The sequence below is a fragment of the Cupressus sempervirens genome, chromosome 5 (genome assembly GCF_028749045.1).
Source record: "Cupressus sempervirens isolate cs-2001-9-10 chromosome 5, ASM2874904v1, whole genome shotgun sequence".
NCBI lineage: Eukaryota > Viridiplantae > Streptophyta > Pinopsida > Cupressales > Cupressaceae > Cupressus > Cupressus sempervirens.
In genome coordinates this window covers 250,388,700-250,396,337 of record NC_143122.1, presented here as the reverse complement: position 1 = coordinate 250,396,337, position 7,638 = coordinate 250,388,700, and positions in this window count along the sequence as shown.

Sequence of the window (7,638 nt, the reverse complement as noted above, 5' to 3'; positions counted from 1 at the left end):
TACCACTGAACCTTGATTGAATTAAAGATTTTGTATTCTTTTAAAAAGTGTCATATTCTCATGCTAATATGAATATCATGCCAAATGCATATGAATCACTAACAGTGTGAAGAAAAACTGTTTACTTATAACTAGATGTCATTTTCTCAAATTCAAATAAATTTAAATCACCATAAGGATGATATGATATTGATGAGTTAAATAATATTGAAGAAAGGCATGAGGTGGAAATGCTAGTTTCAACTTAAAATAAATAGCAATGTAGTTCATACATGTTGCTTTCTTTTTTCTTTTGTTAAATTTCTTTTGCAAATTAAATTAATAAGACCAAATTTAGTTCTTATTCCATTAGCATATGTTACTATATTTGATGACCAAAATAAAAAGACTACCAAGACCTTGAGATACGTATTAATCTAATCTTGTAATTTCCTAAAGTCTAAGTTGGATTTAGGTGCATATGATCATTGTACTCTAGATTTTCTGGGTGCATTCTTAGCTAAGATGCATCTTAATAAATGACATCATAAATTTAAGTAATTAATAGGCAAGACTAGAGGCAACTGAAACTAGGTGTAAGGAATGCCCCAGAAAACCCTAAAATAACTCTGAACTAATAATATTTCAAAATTCAATAAACTTTTAAACTTGCAACTCTAATGGCTGCATACAATGGTGCCTGGAGCAATCACTACTTCAATAGGACAAAACAAAAATAAAACTAACTCACAAAATGAATGGAGGAGTCATGTGCAACTGGAGACACTGAACATACTTCATTCTGTCTCTGCAACAAGTGGATCTGCTGACCATTTTCTTGTTCTTCCTTTACTCTGCTTTGCTGAACTGAATCTTTGAATAATCTGAATGAATTAAAATAAATATAGAAACATTCCCTTTTGTCACATTCTATTTTTCCCCTCATTTCTAATTTCAAAATCTCACCCACCATATTTATATTTCTATTTGTTCTGAATGTAAGAGGTGGTAGGTGAGCATTTGGCTCCAGGGAGAAACAACCACTACATTTAAAATTCCAACACTCCCCCTTTGTCCCAAGCAAAACAAACAAAGATCAGTGCTGATCCAAATCAATTACACTAGGAAACTCTCTTAGGTGTACAAAAGATCCAATGTCTAAAGGCTTAGTAAAGATGTCTGCTAGCTGCTGCTCAAACTTGCAAAATTCCATCTTGATATCCCCATTCTCCACCAACTCTTTGATGAAGTGATGTCTAATCTCTATGTGTTTTCTTCTCCCATGGAAGACTGGATTCTTGGACAATGCAATTGATGAGATGTTTTCATAATAAATTGTGGTTCCATCCTCTTGCCTTTCATTCAAATTTGTCAAGATCCTCCTTAGCCAGATTGCTTGACATGCTGCTGCATTTGGTGCTATGTATTTAGCCTCTACTGTAGATTGAGCAACAATAGGTTGCTTCTTGGATGCCCATGAAATTGAACCCAATTCCATATGGAATATGTATCTGGAAGCACTCTTCCTATCATCTATACTTTCAGCCCAATCACTACCTGTGTATCCCACCAACTGGAGTTCATTTGATGTAGTATACAAAATTCCAAATCTCTTGGTAACTTTTACATACCTTAGGATCCTCTTTTCGCTTGCCAATGGGAATCCCTTGGTGTTTCCATAAATCTAGAAATCAGACTTACTACATGCATTAGGTTTGGCCAAGTTGCAGTCAAATACATTAAACTTCCAACCATACTCTTGTATAGTTTTGGATCCACTCTCTTGCTAGAGTCTTCCTTGCTCAACTTCAGACCTATTGTTGTTTGTGTGAGGGTTGGCTTACTATTCTACATTTTAAATCTCTCCAAGATCTGCCCTACATATTTTTCTTGAGAGATGAAGATGCTATTCTGTATTTTTTTTTACTTCTATGCCTAAAACGTATTTCAAGAGACCTAGGTCTATCATTTCAAATTCATTTTTCATGGCCTCCTTACACTCACTAATTAGAGGCTTTTCATTTCAAGTAAAAATTAAATCATCTACATACAAGAAAACAATCAATACATTACCATCTACTGCCTTGATGTAAAAAGTGGGCTCACCATTGCTTTTGCTAAAGCCATTGCTTATCAAATATGAGTCAATCCTACTGTACCATGCTCTTGGAGCTTGCTTGAGCCCATAAAGAGCTCTCTTCAATCTATATATTTTTTTCTCTTCACCTACAACTTCATAACCAGGTGGCTACTACACATATACTTCTTCTTTCAATACACCATTTAGGAAGGCGGACTTCACATCTATTTGAAATACCTTCCACTTGTGCTGAGCTGCAATTTCTATGACAACATGTATGGTTTCCATTCTTGCAACCGGGGCATATGTCTCATCATAATCTCTTCCATACTGCTATTTGTAGCTTTTGACTACCAACCTTGCCTTATGCCTATCAATTTTTCCTTCGACATTGCATTTGGTCTTATAGACCCATTTCACTCCAATCACTTGTTTCTTTGGAGACAAATTAGTTAGCTCCCATGTCTCATTCCTTTCTATAGCATCTATTTTCTAACCCATGGCTTTACACCTTTTCTTCTCTTTGATTGCTTCTTCAAAATATATTGGATCACTATGAGAAAATAATGCAAAATTAACACTCTCATCATAATCTTCATACCTTTCATCTTGGTATATCTCCCTAAGACTCTTAGTCTTTCTTGGTAATAAGGAGGAGAGTGCGGGATTAGAATCTTCACTGCTGCTGCATTGCCAACTAGCTCGGTCTTCACTGGTACTAGCATTGACACTCAATCATGCCTAGAGGAGCTCAGCAATGACTGAACCTTCTTGCCTTTTCTTCTATTTTCTCCTTCTTGTTGTTCATCGGCATCTTCTTCACTCATAATTGGCACTTTACTTGAAGTGCTCGATAACTCATCAATTGGGCCATACCAAGACTAATTTTTAAGAAATTCCACATCTCTTGAAAGAGTCATCTTGTTGTTTAATGGGTCATACAATCTGTATGCCTTTGATTCTAAGCTATACCTTGTGAACATACACTTCACACCTTTGTCATCCAATTTCTGCCTTTACTCTTTAGGCACATGTGCATATGCAACACATCCAAACACCCTTAGGTGTTCAACTGCCCAACTTCCTTGTGACCATGCTTCCATTGGAATTTTATCATAGACTACCTTTGTAGGACACCTATTAATTAGATAAACTGTTGTTGCCACAACCTCTCCCCAAAATTTAGTTGGGAGACCTTTCTCTTTCATTATGCTCCTTGCCATTTCAACAATGGTCTTATTCTTTCTTTCAGTTACTCCATTCTGCTGTGGTGTATAGTTGGCTATGAGCTCTTTATTTATACCATATTTTCTGCAAAAATTTACAAAATAATTGGACGTATACTCCACTCCTCTATTTGATCTTAGGACTTTGATAAAATGTCCACATTCTTTTCTAGCCCGAGCTTTAAATTCTACAAATTTATCAAATGCTTGAGATTTATTCTTTAAGAAATACACTCATGTGGACTACGACTAAAATCATCTATAAATGTCATAAAATAAGTACTCTCCCTAATGGAAGTAACTTGCATAGGGCCGACTAGGTCAGTATGTACTAACTCTAATGGATATCTAGCCCTCCTAGAATTTTCATAATTAAAGGGAAGCCTATGTTGCTTACCCAAAATACAAGCCTTACACTTGTCACATGAATTTCCTATGCGTGGAAAACCTTCTACCATTCTTTTATTTGACAATAAATTTAAACTAGCATAGCCTAGATGACCATACTTGAGATGACATAGCCATGAGAGGTCTTCAATCACACTCCCACCAGCATGAGATGAGAAACATGTCTCTATCCTCAAAGAAAATATTATATTCTTTGTCATTTGAACTGCTGCAAGTAGGTTCTTGCTCCCATCCTTTTCATGAATGACACATGCGTCATTCTGCATTAGCACTTTGTATCCATTTTGAATGAGTTGACCAATACTCATCAAATTGTGCTTCATACCAAGGGCAAAGTACACATTTTGTATTTCCTTCTTCTCACCTTTCTTGGTGTGGGCCATAATAGATCCTTTGTCAACAACTGGTAGGGTTCCATTGTTAACCGTTTTAATTTTTGATTTGAAACTCTTGTCAATGAATGAAAACAAGGTTTCATTACCACTCATGCGGTTACTACATCCACTATCGAGGTACCAAACCTCAGGACTTCCTTCTTCACCAACATTACATATGATGAAAGCAGTGCTTTCACTTCCCATATTCATGTCAGCCACATTTGCTTGTCCTGACTAATCTTTCTACTTCTTCTAGCATTCATTTGCATAATACCCATATTTATGATAACTGCAGCATTCTATATTACTCTTATTTGAGTTGTAGTTTTTCTTACCTCCTCTTGAAGTATTTTGTGAGCTACTTGCTCCATCTGCTCTTCATGAGCTTTCTACTACAACATTTCTTTGTCCTCCATTACCTCAGACTCTACCTTTGGAGTTTCTACCTGAGCCATTTCTTCCTCTCCCCCTTCCTCTTGAATTTGACTGAGCCTTGAATACTTTCTCTTGGGAAGATGAAGAACTAGATCTATTGATCCTATGCTCATGGGTTTGAAGTGTACCCACCAACTCATCCATTGTCAAAATTGTGAGGTCTTTTGCCTCTTCTATGGTCATGACCAAATTGTCATATTTATGAGGTAAACTCTTCAATATCTTTTCCACTATCCTCTACTCTTGATAGTCTTCTCCATTTTACTTCAGTTGATTAATCACATTGGAGGTCCTTGAACTGAAGTTTGCAACTGATTCATTTTCCTTCATTTGAAGGTTCTCAAACTCCCTCGTTATGTTCTGTAGATTTACAGTATTGACTTTATCGGTCCGCTTGAAGTTTGTCTCAAAGATATCTCATGCTTCTTTTTCATAATTTTTTGCTACAATCTTAGGGAATATTGTCTCTGTCATTGCTGCTTCAATCAAACTTAATGCCTTAGCATCCTTCCTCGTTGACTCCTTCAAATGAGTCTTGTATACATTTGTGAGACCAACATACTGAGTTGGGTCTGTCACATCATTGAACCCATTTATAACAAACTCTCATAACTCATTTGCAACCATAATGGTTTTCATCTTCTTTGCTCATGTATCATAGTTTTGTCCATTGAATGATAGTGGCTGCTGCCATATCTTTCATTTATCTACCGCTATGTCAAATATCCCAAGAAAATAAATGCCCTAACTCACTGTGGATGTGGGGCCTCAAAGCTCTGATACCATGTGAGAAATATAAATTAACATTTAAAACTCACAACTCTAAACTTAAAAATTTGCTCGGCACATGAAGGTGCCAAGTGCCAGTTTTGCTTGGCACTTGATGGTGCCCAGTGACAGGCAATAGGTGCCGAGTGACAGAAAGCTTGGCACACAAAGTAAATGCTCAGCAACAATAGATGGCAACTGAGCTCAGCTCCAATTGAGAAAGAGGATGCCGAGTGTTCTGTTTCAACTAAAATATTATAACTTAAAAAAAATCCAATGTGAATGCTTTCACCATTAAAACCAGAGAGCCAAATCTTTATGCTTCAGAAAAAAACTTGTCAAATACAACATTCAAGGGAAGAGTAATGGATTCAAGTATGTCTGCTTGCTTAACTATTCAACTTGATTAAACCATTACAAAATCTGGGAGCATTCAGAACCAGAAAACCCTAAAATAACCTTAAACTAATAATACTTCAAACTTCAATAAACTTTTAAACTTGCAGCTCTAATGGCTACATATAATGGTGCCTAGAGCAATCATTGCTTCAACGGGACAAAACAAAAGAACAACTAACTCACAGAATGAACGAAGGAGTCACATACAACTGGAGACATTGAACATACTTCCTTCTGTCTCTGCAACAAGTCAATCTGTTGACCACTTTCTTCTTCTTCCTTTGCTCTGCTCTCATGAACTGAATCTCTGACTAATCGGACTGAATTAAAATGAATGTAGAAACATTCCCTTTTGTCACATTCCATTTTCCCCCAAAATCTCACCCACCGTATTTATGTTTCTATCTGTTCTGAATATTAGAGGTGGTAGGTGAGCATTTGGCTCAAGGGAGGAACGACTAGTGCATTTAATTTTTTGATAGAAAATATTAGATTCAATTGTAATTGCGGTAGAACCTCCAGTACTATGCCTTTGTTAAGCGGTACCATCTTAAGAAATCATATAGGGTTGCGAATGAACCCTTAAAATTTCAAGAGTGGGGCTCCAATAGAAACACTAGCTAACCAATCTTCAACTAAATAATAAATACAATAAAAAATATATATATCTCATATTTAGATCTATCATCTCAAACACTTCCCATGGGTTTAGATATGAAGTAAAAACATTTGATTTGGTGAAACTAATTCTAGACTTCAGGTTGAGAACACTAAAAGTGTAAACCATAGTGTTTGATAGATAACAATTTTCTGTCCATTTTACAAATAAAAATGAAATTAGAATGCATAAAAAAATTCTAATACTAGCAACACCAAAAACCACCCCAGATGAGAGGAAAGCAAAAAATAATATAACGAAAATAGTACAAAGTGTACAATCCACGTAATATCATTTGCTATTTTGTATGTGAAAATTGGTATAATAGTGAGTGAATAAGAATCTCCTCCAATGTATTGTAGATAGGATAGATACCCAGGGTACGCCTCAAACCACTGTATTGCACATGGAAAGCTGAAATTCTTAAAGTTAAAATCGTGAAATTCCTAATAAATAATTTGCTCATACGATAGCGTTGAATACCTTAGTAAGCAAAATTTATGCATCTGAGACAATCTTAAATTCTCCAGAAATATAGTCTTCAGTTGTATTGGAATAGGAAATCCCAGTCCCATCTGGAGAATTAAAAATTATAATGTTGCACGCCTAAGAGTGAAAACAGTTTCAACAATATGTTACACAGATGCAAAAGTGAAGTGACATGTGACATTCAATTGCAAACAAGAATATTAAAAATCTTCTCTGCACTGTGGTAAGTTTTTGCAAATGAAAGAGTAAATCCAAGTTGAATGCATTTTAAGTGTTGACTCAACTCTAAATAACTCGTTGAATATGAGAGCAAACACACATGATGCTAGCCTGGCAGCATTTTATGGAACTGATAATTGAGTTTTTATCTTTTGAATGAAATGTGGACTGTCAGATGCTATGGCCTGACTATAACAGTCATTCTTTCCCACATCAAAGAATGGGAAAATTACATCATGATAGATACATGAGGTGGACTATGGTTTCTCACAAAGAGGAAACACATAAAGCACATTGATTTCCAACATATCTTCATTATGGTATTGAACTAGGATAAGGACTAGGGTTGTATTTTTGTCTGATAGGCGAAAAGATGAAGACGATAGAAAAAGCAGGCCACTTAGTGAAATTATCATAAATGTTGTTGTCAATATATGGTCATCAACTAATTAGGGAATGGTCTTAACTACAATAAAAATAGAATGAAAAGGTTTGACTTTTACAACTATATCAGGAGTTAAATCACTAGACAACTTTCATATATAACTAACATTCTCCTTGATTGCAATAACTCTCACAAGTGATCCCTTAATATATATG